Source organism: Maniola jurtina, chromosome 7 (assembly GCF_905333055.1).
Source record: "Maniola jurtina chromosome 7, ilManJurt1.1, whole genome shotgun sequence".
In the NCBI taxonomy this organism is placed as follows: domain Eukaryota; kingdom Metazoa; phylum Arthropoda; class Insecta; order Lepidoptera; family Nymphalidae; genus Maniola; species Maniola jurtina.
The window spans coordinates 8,582,413-8,597,109 of record NC_060035.1 but is presented as its reverse complement, the minus strand read 5'-3'; the positions used below and the strand labels follow the sequence as shown (position 1 = coordinate 8,597,109).

Below are 14,697 nucleotides of genomic sequence, written 5' to 3'. Positions count from 1 at the left end.
ACAGAACAAAACTTTTTCTTCGTCGTAACACCCTTGACGGAGTGGACGTGGTCATCACGAAGTGACTTTTTGTGGGGGCAGATGTTATGCGCCTCATGGCTCACGAGAACTAGTCAGTTTTTCCTGCTGGCGGGATGGTCTGGTACACTCGTGCACGGCACCGCCCACGGCGGACTTAATCTGGTCGGTTCATCGCGTAGGCGACCTTCCTCGCCTTCTGATAGGCTACACCTTGCCCTGCACTACTAGACGCTCAATGGTGACTCCATTGACCGGGACTCTCACGCCGGGAGACACGTCCGAAGAATTTAAGTTGTACTACCTTCGTCTGTACTACCTGTACAGGCGTTACTCGTACTAACGAGTAGGAAGTAGCTGTACTAACTGAAAGACGTTGTTTAGTGCCGATTGCTGAGTTCTTGGAGTATAGAAGTCGTTGGCGCGAAATTCAGTGCATGAGACTCTTAGCATTCGCCTCCAGCAGAACAACTCCAAAACATCAATTTTATTCTTCTCGACCAGCCGCAATCTTAACTTGTCCGCAGGGTATAAAAATATGGGATAGCAAGTGTTCGAACGAGCCGGATCTTCGTAGCCTTTGTGATGTTTCTGTTTTTCCATATTTTCATCAGCCTGAACTTACAAAATGCAGACAAAACTTACTTAGGTATAAGTTATGAACCAAGCAATTTTTTTCAGTCAAAACAATAATTTAAATAAAAACGCAAAACTTTTAGTTCAAACGAGCATAACATTAACTCGATTGACCTTAGATGAATAAATGACTAGGTGTGTTCAACTAACATACTACAAAGAACAGATGATATAAAATTGTCGAATGCAAATTGAAGGCCTGATCCTACGGTTTTAAGCGTATAAGCTACTTTTATAGTGCAGTGCAACTTAAGATAGATGTGTTTGACCTTTGAGTTATATTTTACTTTAGATCAACGTGTTCTGTTCTGTATACCTATGCGAGAAATAGCCTGTGAGGGCCAGCCCTTCGTTATTTTATAAAAGCTGAAAGTTTCTCTAAGCATCATGTCCCCATCACAGGAGGAACTATCAGCGATTATGAAGTTTGGATCGTGGTGACTTTGGCAGATAACAGGTAACTATCAAAGATGTATAAAATGTAATTTTTTTATATTTACTTCGGATAGTATCACGTCATGCATTGCCAGACACACTGGAGTTCATAGTCAATAAGGGGCTTCTTAACAGGGCTCTCTCCATCACTTACTCCATACAATCGTAGTTCCAATTTCATTTGAATATGAAGCAACCAAAGTTCATGTTTTGCAGACATATTTTAAAAACTAATATCTGTGCCTGTGGTGTTTTAGATTTTTCTAAAAATATGTAGTTTTAAAATAACAGGGGCTCAAAGATTTGTATGTGAATTTTTAAGACTGTAATTATATGTCTGCAAAATTTCATCGACTTTCAAATGAAATTGGAACTACGTTTGTATGGAGCGCGTGATGGAAAGACCCCTCTTAAAGGCTTGCTCCATCTGCGTCGTTTATACCAATGTATAGTGTATTAGAGGCATTATTGTCTACATCATCTCAATCAACTCCCCGGACTATATCACCCTGGGACTATGGTGCTCTATCTGTTTGTATTTTTTCTTGCGTATGTACTTTTTAGCTAAATAAAGGTTATTTATTATTATCACTTATCACCTCAACCCATTGCCGGCCCACTAGCACGGATTTTCACTCACAATGAGAAGGGTATAGACCATAGGTTGTCCATTACATCGGTAAAGTGCGTATTGGCAGATTTATTTACCTACACCCATCCTTGAGAACATTGTGGAGAACTCTCAGGTATGCAGGTTTCTTAATGATGTGTTCATCTGGAGAAAACCTGCACCGTTAAAGCACGTGCCTTTTAATAGTTTGAAATGCACACAACACCGAAAAGTTAGAGGCGGCATAATATGAGGCCGACGCGCGACTTTACAACCACTAGGCTATAGCTTTACCTACATGAGTACATATTTACACAACATACTATCTTTAAAACGATAGTTACTTTTCTATGAATACGGCTTTACCTATGTACCTACCTATTGTTTTAAAATTAAAATTTAGCGTTCAATTTCTTTTCAGTGTGTTACAAATTAAGCCTCGATTACAACTGACGAGATATTTAAAGCACGGTACAGTTTTATCGTCCAAATAGGAAAAAAAACGTTACAAAACAAGCAAATACGTTCGTTAAAAATGTAAATGAGGTACATGCAATTAAGAGCAACAAGATGTTAGATCAGAATTTAATTGATAGTTAGATTGTTATCATATCATTATATTGTAATGCCGAATTTAATGAATTATCATGACCTTCTTCTAAGAGAATAATGGAGTTTATCTTCCTCTGTTATGTGAATCTAGCTACCTAGCTAGATTTTATACCTAGCTACATATATAAGTTCGTTATATTTTATAGTCCCTGAACTCTAATAAATAATATACCTACATATTTATTTATGGTTCCTACTAATCATATAGTGCGAAATGTAAATGTAAAATACATTTCGCAATACATATTTTAATTATTGGAATACAAATTCCAAGCTGTGTTCAACATCTTTAATTGAAGTTATTTATTATATAGGTCGCCCTTTGTTTGTGAATCTTTCCTGTATCTTATTCTTTGTCATAGTTTTAAGAGGGGTCTCTCCGTCACTCGCTTCATACAAACGTAGTTCCAATTTCATTTGAATATGTATTAAGCAACCAAAGTCCATGAAATTCTGCAGACATATTCTAGAAACTAATATCTATGTCTGTGGTTTTCCAGATTTCTGTTAAAATATTCGGTTTCAAAGTTACGCGGTCTTAAAAATTTACATACAAATCTTTGAGCCCCTGTAATTTTAAAACTACACATTTTTAGAAAAATCTAAAACACCACAGACACATATTAGTTTCTAGAATATGTCTGCAAAATTTCGTGGACTTTGGTTGCTTAATATTCAAATGAAATTGGAACTAAGATTGTATGAAGCGAGTGACGGAGAGAGCCCTGTTAAGCAATTGTTTAAATAAATAAATAGACACATGAAAACTCAACTTTTCGCCTGACGATTACCCATTGCCCAAATGAAGCCTGTAAGCGTGGATATTATGTCTTTGATGTGTGTCTGTAATATTTTCCATATATGTAATATTCCATTGTAAAAATACGCACCCACGTGCGTTAAACCTTGCAATATCTTTAAGGTCTTTGCATATTTCACAGACTCGAAGCCGACTCCACTCTGACTTGACTCAGTATAGTAGAGATGTGAGCTTCACATAGTGTTTCTTACAATCGAATTTCCAATATTGAATTGAGAGAAGACGTGTTCGATGCGTAAACCACGCGTGGTCCACTCGCACTTTTAAATTATACTCGTCAATGTTGAAAACTCGTAGGGTACACGATTTAAAACTCACGCTTCCATGCTTTACCTACTGTGAGTTGAGTCCCAATAGAGTTGGCGTCGGGTTTGTGTAGTGTGCGAAGACCTTCTTGTTACACGAGCTGATGATTTCCGCGACTTCATCGGCGTAGATTTAGATTTTTTGATTCCCGCAGGAACTCTTAAGATCTTTCGAGATAAAAAGTAGTCTATGACCATCACCAAGATGCGAGCAACCTTCCGAAACATACCACTTCCTTTCGTCAAAATTGGTTAAACGGATGAGGTGTGAAAAGGGACCAGACATACATATTTTCGCATTTTTATTAGTAGTTACGAGTATGATTGATGAATTATTAGTAGATACGAGTATGAATGTTCAAAGATGCTATGGTCATATTCAAATTCAAATGTGTGGGTCCCTATATCATCGTCTCCACGAAAATATCGAGCTTATACGAGTATCTCCCGACGCAGCGGACTCAGCTTTAGGTTTGCAAGCTTTCAATTTAGGACCAAGTATTGAAATAGTGAAAAGTTTAACAGACATAAATTTGTATCAAACAGAATTTTAATCCTGTAAAAAATTAAATTATCATCATGGTTTTAATGACTACATAATCCTTGGATCTGCAATAAATTAACTAGGTACTTAATTGAAAAACTAGCGTAGAAGTCCTATTAAATACTTTTGAAAATAATATAACCAGCGTAATTATTCGGACAGGTTATATCTGTCGTAATGTTTTTACTGTATTTTAAACTTAATTTCGAAGATCTTTGAAGATTTAAAGTATAAAGTGGTAAATGATAAGAAGTAGTTGTGTGTAAAATTCACGTTTGAGTGATGGTATAACAAAAAATATCTGTAGCTACTAAGACACCCCGCTGCCTATAAATGGTTATTTCAGTTCCCACAATATCAGTAACAAAGTAAGTACAAGAAGTGCAAACAAAAATATAAAGGTATCAGCACTACTTAAACTTTATTGTAATGTGCTGAACATATTATTTTTTTTTTTTTTAATTCCATTTTGATAGAACATAATATTTATAAAACAAAATAAAAAAAATATCTAGGTACGAACGAAAAAAACTTATTAATAATAATAATAGGTATTATACAAAAATTAGAGCTGTTTGTGTGGTGTTACTTTTCTTATTCTTTGATTTACAGATGAACTTCGTTACGTATTTGGCGATATGTTGTTGCGTTGGGACTGCCCTAGGGGATGGACCAGCTGTGGCACCAGCTGGGTTAGCATCTCCGCTGAATCCGTACTACGCAGGACGAACTCCACTTACACCTGGATACAGCCAATATTACAACCCAGCAAGCGCAACAGTACCTATCTTGAGTTACTCTGACAACCATGGAATCGATGGAAGTTACTCTTATAGGTGCGTTTGTATAATCATCTGAAAAATTGTGTTTTATTGTATTAGTTACTAGTTGCTACTCCGATCTTGAGTAACTCTAACATCCGCAAAACTGATACAAGTCACTCTTAAAGGTGCGTTAATATAATCTCAGTTTTTAGTGTTAAATAGTTACCTTCTATTCCGATCTTGAGTTACTCTATAATTAGAGTGATTCAAGATCTGAATAGTGGTTATCCTGTGGTTATCTACGGAATCGATGGAAGTGACTCTTACATGTGCGTTTATTTAATTTTCTAAAAAGATTGTGTTTAATATTTCTAGGTACTCTAGGTCTCTTAACAACACTCGTAAATTATTAACAATTTTTCACAAAATTGAATCATAGCGATATAAGCCGGAAAATTTTGCTTGTGATGCAAGTATTCTAGACTATCTTCCATTGTAGATAAAGCCGATAAAAAGTTTTCTGGACGTGTCTTACCACAATTTGATGCTACACATTTAATTGAGATTTACAGTCTTCGTTGATTCCACAATTTTTAACATTAGCCGGAAGTCGTTTCGATTTCCAGTGTGTCTTCTAACTTGGCGTCCCACACCGCCTTCCAAAGTTTTTTCTGTCATCTCTGATCTCTGGGTTTTCTCTGTCATGTAGTTCCTGCAACAAAACTCTGACCAATTAAAATGTTTGCGTTCACCTTTGAGTTTTCCTATTGAGACAACTTATTTTAAGGTTAATAGGGGTTTTAGGGTTAATGAGTAGGTAAATAAGATAAGGAAAATCCGAAAAACGTGAATTTGGGGTTGATTACACTATAAAAAAGGTGTTATTTCTTGTACGATGGTACGGAATTTGAGGTAAAGTTTTAGTTAAGTTTTAATGGAGTTTTAAAACTTGTTTTCAGTTTTGCAACAGGTGACGGTAAGCAAGCTCAAGAAAATGGGTTCTTGAAAGACGCTTACATAGACAAAACTGGAGAACCTCAAGGAACTCAGGTTATTAATATAATATACCTAAAATAAAATCTAGCCGTGATGTTGTTGATCAAAGGAGGTGTTCAAGGAACCAAAAGCTTATTGCTATAATCCGCCAAACCAACGAAATCTGCATGGTAATGGTTGGTTTGGCGGATTATAGCAAATTAAGCTTTTGGTTCCTTGTATATCATGGACTTCCGCAAAATAACGCCTGCTTCTGTAATACAAAGGAGCTGTTATTAGATACGCAATTTAATTTTATTTTGTTGGAAAAATTTCGATGGAATAGTTATATAATATCTTAAAAGTAAAAACGTTAAATTAAATGTTAATAATAATTAATGTAATTGCACAGGTTAAAGAAGGCAGCTATGCTTACACATCTCCTGAGGGTATACCGATCCAAATGAACTACGTCGCTGACGAAAATGGTATTATAACACTATTTTCCTTACTATAAATGACTGAATTTAGTTTTTGTATGTAATATTAGTACTAACTTAACTAGCTTATTACTACATCTTATAATCGACTGATACGACTGGTAAAAATATGTTTGTATGGCCCAATAAAGAGTTTCTTTTTTCAGGATTCAGACACTCTGGAGTTCACATACCTGCCAACGGTAAGGGTGTTGTTCCGTCACCTTTATATAACGGTTTAAACGCAGCTTACGATCCTCGTTTTACCCCCAACAACCTTTATAGTGACTACCGTAATCGCTTCAGTCAGTTTGGGCAGTACAATCCATTGGCACCTATTGATGCAAGGTATCCTACCAACCCAAGATACAACCTTAACAATCCATTGATAGCCCCTGCAGTACTTGGAAAATTAAAAAAGGCTTAAAAATTGAGACTTCTTGTAAATTGATGCTGAATACATATTATTATATAATACTTATCATGATTTTTATATTCAAATTATTACCAATTGTTTCATTTACTAACTAAAAATATAATTTGAATAGATGTAGGTAAATCCATTGACACATTGAAATAAGTAATTTATTTTCGGTACCTACGTACCTACATGATTTCTTTTCATATTGTTGTTAAGGAATTGCTATTAATTTTTAATCATCATCCTCTTAGAATAAGTAGGGCTTAGACCATAGTGCACCACGATGGCCAAGTGCGGATTGGCCTTCAAGAGAACATTCTCAAGCATGCAGGTTTCCTCATGTAAAGTGATATTTAATTTCTCAAGAGGCACATAACTCCGAGAAGTTAGAGGACACCTATGCTTGAGATAAAATCCAGTGCCTCCCGAAGGTTATCACCGCTTATGTATCTGTATAGATATATTATGGTTTATTTAAAAAAAATAGTTGATTTCAAATCACTATTGACTACCTCCTTATATCCCTCATATAATCCTCCTATAATCGAAGAAAATCGGTTCAGCCGTTTGAAAATTATCAGCTCTTTTCTAGTTTTCTTATAGAAGTTTTTGTGTCGGGAGTTTTTTAAATTTATAGTTATAGAAGTAAAAAGAGTACTTCTGTGTCAGAACACACCGTTTTTCCATAACAATATTATCAGCATTTTCATGCATAGTATTACGAGCGAGTAAGTGTATGTAGAGGTACATGTATTAGTGTGTGTGCGCATGTGTGCGTGGTGTAAGCTTAAATAATAATGTGTGAGTATCAAACAAAATAGTAAAAAGCCTGTGACCTTAGTTTTCTTATGTTATATAATGCGTAACAATAGCGATTTCACTTCATCATAATTTAGGATAACATATAATTTTTCAAAATTTCAAAGCCATTATCTAGTCGTACCTACTTATACGCTTTTCAAGGTACTTATTTTGACAAATATACAGCTCTGTCTTAATTTAATGATGTCATAAGTTTGTAAATTATCATAAGGAATTCATGTTAATTAGTTATAATAACAAGGACGTTTGCACCCGCGATATTTAGTTATTGATGTGTAGGAACAAAGCACTTTCCATGCTAATGTTGTAAACATAAATAGGTAGGTACTTACCTGAAATCAAGATATCGTATTATGCCCATATTGTGAAGCTGACAAAATGCGAATAAAAGTAAAGAGTAATATTTTGATATTATGTATGACAGGCTGATGAGGCAACATCAATAAATTTTTGTTTTAAAAAACCTTGTTGAAGTATGTCACACATTCTTGTAACAGGTTTCGGAGATATGCATATTCTGATGCATCTATGGGTCAAAATATGTTTGGCGATTTTTCATTTATACCTAATTTACAACTCATTACTTACAGCTGTTCTGTTTAGATTTTATAAATCTTTTGGTACTTACATAAGTTTCTGTTTACTTTTCAATAGTTTCTGAGCGTAACTACCTACTAAGGAAGTCAAGTCCCTATAAATCCGGCATCACAGATTAGATAAGTAGGTAAACACACTACGTACGGCAAAGCTGCACGGCATTGGAATTTTTCTGGTGTGTATTGTCGCTAATTTTATGTTTTTAGGGTTCCGTACTTCAAAAGGAAAAACGGAACCCGTTATAGGATCACTTTGTTGTCTGTCTGTCTGTCTGTCTGTCTGTCCGTCCGTCCGTCCGTCCGTCCGTCCGCCGTCCGTCTGTCCGTCCGCCGTCCGTCCGTCCCTCCGCCATCCGTCCGTCCGCCCGTCCGTCCGTCAAATCTGTCAAGAAAACCTATAGGGTACTTCCCGTTGACTTAGAATAATGAAAGGCAGGTAAGTAGGTCATATAGCACAACTAAAGGAATAAATCCAAAAACCGTGAATTTGTGGTTACATCACAGAAATAAAAATTAAAATGTGTTTCAATTTTCAGAGCAAGATAACTATACCAAGTGGGGTATCAAATGAAAGGACTTTACCTGTACATTATAAAACTGTTTATTTTTTATTTTTAAGCATAATAGTTTTTGAGTTATCATGCAAAATATTAAAATAAATACCCGAGTATGGAACCCTTAGTGCGCAAGTCTGACTCGCACTTGGCCGGTTTTTTCTTATATATTTAACTTAAAACAAGTATATACTATTACTATTATGAAGCTATACTTACTGCCTATATGACCTTGGATAACAACCTCATATTATGCATTTGAAACATGCAATGAAGTTCAGGAAAATGTACATAGGTATGTCATATGTATTACGGGTTCACTCACTTGCTTGTCGGTATATGCTCGACTTGTTTCGAACCTCATTGAATAAGGACCCCGGAAGGAGGCCCAGACCAAATACTCCGAGTCCGAGTCTTTCGAGTTGTCATACAAATATCATTGACCGTATAAACGCTACAGGAGAATTCGATAAACGATTTCATTTAATTAATCAAGCCAAGACACATCATGATATAGACAATAGACAGTGTGATATTTCTCGATATGTGACTCTAGCTATCAATCAAATATGCAGGGCATGTACCTACCTACCTAAATAAAATTCAACGATCGAGCTACGACAGATACCCCGGACTTACCTATTATTAAAATTTTTCGTCATGGGTCCTGGTTTCAATCCCTATTTGAACTTTTGGTATAATTGCCTTTCTCTCAGAGTTTTAAGAGACGATTAGGTAATATTCGTACATAGGTATCATACACATGTGGTACGTGAGGCCATGTAGATATAACATCTGAATAAGGGACGTTCTGTACTCATCCTTTGTCATACACCGCCGTAAAATATGAACTTTGAATCGGTGCCGATGCGTAATGCAACAAAAAATCATATAAATACCAGGGGTTAAATCACAGTGCATCACTCCTCTCTTTGCCTTTTGTAAGCTTTCAACTTGCATTTGAAGTGGACCCAACATGAAGTGCACTGTAAGTTCAAAACAAGTCTAAAAGCTAAGTAATTTTAAATACAATATATCAAAAATACCACGGCCATGATAGGCCACGGTTCACTAAGCCTAGCGGTCAAAGGCGTTCGGGGTGTGATATCCAGGGGAGACGCACGGGTTCGAATCCTTCCGGCTCCGCGGTTTTTAATATGTATTTAAAGTTATTTAGAAATTTCTTTGAAGTGTGGGTAAAGCACTATCATAAAAATAATTATAAACTTTGAAAGCTAGTGTAATTATAACGCAAAACTTCAAGCCTTTTAATATAAGTGCGAAATAAAAGTATCCCTATACGAGTAACTAAGTAAGTAAGTCTCGTATTTAAGTTTTTACGGAAAGAAAATTGTTTTACTCATCCCATTTAAGGTATTTCTTGTGCTCTATAAATTATCGCTAGTTATATTAATTTTTCGCAAACATATATAAACCACAGCTCGCTTTAAAATTAACCTACCTCAATTGAGTCATCAACTTTTTTGTTTTTCGCGCGTTTTATTATATCCCTTCTGAAATTGAAGAAATACCTAAAAATATTGTACGAAAAAATATTTTTAAACTTTCAGATATTATTGAGCGGCAATTTGTTAGTTCAAGACTTTAGTTGTTGCATTAAATGGTTAATTCACACAATTTATTCTTTTTTACTAGTTCTTATTAGTAGTGGTTGCTGGAGCAGTAGCAGCGGATGTCAGCAACATACAACCATATTTGTTTCAACAGCAGCAACAGTACACCACAGAACCTATCCCCATCATCCAGCAAGACCAAATCATTAACCCGGATGGCTCATATAAATGGAAGTAAGTATTTTTTAGATTTTGGCTAAAACGATAACATTTGAAGAGCTGGCGAACAAAATAGTGTAATTGCACTACGAGAAACTTTACTGTATTTGTACCGTTTTGATCGAAATCACGAGCTATGGACTCAATTGTAACAGATTTAGGTCATTTTGCCTTGAATTAGTTCAAATTTGTGTTCAATTATCAAAAACTTTGGATTCAATTTCAGTTCAGTATTAGGTCGTTTTGCTTGTAAATGAGTTCAGATTTGTATGCAGACAGTTGGCAAAAAACACGTTTGTAAAGCTTCGAAAGCCTGCCTTGTAGTATTCATAGAACACAAGCACATAGGGAGGCAGGCATATCAATCGATTTAACTCAATGCCAAGTTCGGTTAAATAATTATTTATTTATTATCGACTATTGACATGTCAAGGTAACTTACTCATTTGAGATGACTGATTTCGTAAAACTTTCATATTATCCGAATGAACTCACTCCGAGTGTATCTTATACTCGTGAAGATGATTTATACTTATCCGGTTTTACCAAATAAATTATTATAATTATTGAGGTAGGTTTAACGTTGAAATGGAGCTATTGCAGTTATAAATTACGAAAATAGCGCTTGAACATTATATCATAATCCATTTATCCATATCCAATATCCATTAATTATCCATACCGAAAATTAAATTCTAATTTTACTTGTAGTTACATTAGTTTCAATCCCTAGTACTCGCAATCGAAAATCACCATGGGTTAAAAAAGGCAAAGAGTATTTTATATGTAAAAATTAATAATATTTGTCAGTCTGTCTGTTCGTTATCTACCTATGTGTAAACTTAAATGATGGCTTCTGGTATTTGCATCCTCAAAGTACGGCGCGCGTGTCGAACTGCAACGCAATGAGCACCTACCTAGTATGCTGCGTCTTCATGGATTTAGGTTTTTAAAAACTATGTGGGAACTCTTTGATTTTCTGGTATAAAAATCAGCCTATATTTGTCTCCAGAAATCTTTCGTTAAAGTTGACAAGCAGATGGACGGCAAAAAGGTACCTAACAGACAGACAGATCCATTTTCGCATCTGTAAACTTAGTATAGAATATGTTTGGACTTCGTATGTGTTGGTGTTAGCTGGCGGGCGTGCTCTGCCTTTTTTAACCGACTTCAAAAAAAGGAGGAGGTTATCAATTCGTCGGAATCTTTTTTGTAGTGTTTTTTTTTTGTTAAAACTGACTGGAAAGCGCTCTAAGGGGGTGCCGTGCGTGTGTCGGCGAGCGCCGGCACAGATGGGGTCCATACCTACTTGTATAGTTTAACTAACTTGTTACAAATAACTACAAACATGACATTGGCTAATCTTTGTAAAGCCAGACGAGAGAGGAAAAAAAAAGAATATGTCTACAAAATATTCAGATTGGAAATCGATACTTCGTCATTAATACTTATTATGAATTTGAAACTGTGTCTTTTTTGATACAAATCAAAATCAGAAATGTGGAAAATCCAGGAAAATCAGAATAAAAAAATTCAGTCACGACAATAATATTAAATGAAATACTGGCAGTTTGTTTTAAGTTTTTATTGACATTTTTCAGTTACGAAACTGGTAACGGTATTAGTGCTGAAGAGGCAGGCTTTGTAAAGAACCTTGGTATACCTGAACAAGAAGCTCAATCTGCGCAAGGACAATACAAGTACACAGCGCCAGACGGACAGGTAATATTGTATTCAAATTGATTTACAGCAAAAAAATCCTTACCAGACGCATGTCTTAGTTGCGACAGCGCATAAATCAAACGATTACTTGCCAAGCAGCGTTGACTCTTGCTGGTAACTGGATGGGTGACTGACTGAAAGGCTGAATTTGGTTTTTCATTTAATCTGTGCCTCGTAGAGCACGTTAACCGTTCGACCAAGTTTTCATCACTAACATTTATTTCGATAATAAATAAAAGAGTTGCCCAGTATTTACCAGAGGTTCTCTATGGACTTTGGTGATGGTGATCTCCAGTTTTGAATAATCTTCTCTACTATCTCGCCACTGGAAGTCCTGATGAGAGCATAATATATTTGCACGACTACTAGATTTACTGGCGATGCTTTTAGTTTCGCGTTGATGAATAATCCGCTCATTCAAAGCTACACAATTCTTGTGGTGTGGAACAACATTTGGCTGCTACAGCAAATTATACGCCATGGGAGTCAGTAACATCCCTTATCTTTCCAATGTTTTATTGAGTCTATATATAGATAGTGAGGCCGCATTTGATGGTCCCGTCTCCACTCTCTAATATATGAAGCTTTTCAGCGCAAGTTTAGTCGCGGGCACTACTTAGCAGATATTCCAGTAGCTGGATTTCCATGAATAATCTACCTCCTCCTGCTGCCTCGTGACTTGTCCAGTTTAAGAAATTAGCTCTAGTACCGACTAATTTGTGAGATATAGTCGATACTAGAGCTAAATTTTGTAAACTGGACCCTTTCAAGTAAAGATTTTATATAAACCTGTGAGGATGATACTGCCATTGGCGCAATTAAAATGCCATAAGCCTCGTTGTCGTATTAGCTTACAAATTGCGAAAAATCAAATTAAATTTGATCTTCGCGGGCAGGCCCCGCAGACCGACGTCACATCCATCTTAAGCGGATAATCGCTCGGGTTATAAGTATTTTCATGATGACTGTTTTGGAAGTTGCAGTGGTTTCCTCTTGTTTTCTACCCCAGTCCTTATGTAGTTTATTTGGATCCTTAGGCTGCTAAAGCCTAGCTCATTGACAGATTGACTCGATTATGATTGGGCTAGGATAGCAAGTAGGTATCTGGATGGAAGGTTTTTGCAGCGTCCGTTTACCACCTTAATCCAAGAGCTCTTCAAAATAAGAATTCTCATGATATCGTGTTTTTGTTATTAACTAAAATATTCATAGCATTTTTATTGCTTGTTATTATTATTGTTTCGCAAAAAATAATGTTGTTCTAAACTTGATTTCCTAGATAGGTATGTAATAAAATTATTCATTGTATGGCGCCAGCATACTATTGCGGGAGGTATAAGGTATTACTTTAGGTTTAAATTGGATATATATAAAGTAAGATCCCTAGATACTTAATACATCAATCATATTGCGAGAGATATTAATAAACAGGGTGGGTATAAATTAGTAGTAAGGGCCTTTAAACATCCACTTTTTATTTAGTAAAACACATACATACTCAACTGTTAAAGCTTTTTCACCTACTGGTGGCTGGTTGGTAGGTACACTCTTGCAATTTTTTTTAGCAAAAGTACGATATCGAAACTTTTCGTTCTGTGAGTTATACGAAGCATTACATTTCATATCGCCTAGGCTAAAATTACATTGCAACTGTCTAGTATAAAACTATGAGGCAATATTTTTAGTAGGCGCTTAAGTCACGCTCATCTTAGTTTATTCTCTAAGAGATTTGATGCCGAAAAACTTTGCTTTTTTAAGGGTGAATAAAGGGTAGGTTTTAATTTTGTATAAAAGCTTGAGTCTTGACATAAAACTACAAAAAAACAGTAGACATAAACATAGAAAGTACAGATAGTAGGTAAATATTGGAATCTGATCTGTAAAAGTGCATTTACTGGACTTGAACATTTTCAAAAACTTACTTTTTTAGCAGTTAGTTTCTTACAGTGAAAAAGTATCACACACTTCCAAGCATGATAATACTTTAGTAGGTACCTAATTTTACATTTTTAGAAAATAATTCCGACTGTACTTTATATTATTTTATGATGGTTACTAGGAAAGAGCGATGTTTGAAGTTCTAAATCCCTCTGATCCATGACTTTTTTTCAGTTACGCATCTAGATAAATACAAAATTATAAATCATAGTATCATCTAGTAGTCATCTATCGATTGTTTCAGATTATTCAACTACAGTATGTAGCGGATGAGAAGGGCTTCCAGCCTCAAGGTGCCCATTTGCCAACGCCTCACCCCGTACCCATAGAAATCCAGAAGGCTCTGGATCACCTCGCCACTTTGCCACCTCCAGCCCCTGAGGCTAACCAGTACAGACTAGTTTAACAAGGTAGCATAAAATATTATTTATTGTAACTACAAGAGGCTGTAAAACAAACATCAACGGTACAGAGTAAGCGGTTAGGTTAGATACCTTTATGTGATAGAATAGTAAAAAACATAGATATACCTAAGTACATTACTATAAGCATAGGCCTATTTTTTTCTATTACCAAAAAAACTGTAACCAATAAATAAGTTTGATATTTTGATAGATTTTCGATTATATTTTGGCGATTGAAAAAATTAGTCC

General features: G+C 35.6%; 1 pseudogene; it reads left to right on the top strand.

The window, feature by feature from the left end:
- The first annotated feature begins 81 nt into the window (after positions 1-81).
- LOC123866752 lies at positions 82-14,450 on the top strand (annotated as a pseudogene).
- The last annotated feature ends 247 nt before the right edge of the window (positions 14,451-14,697 follow it).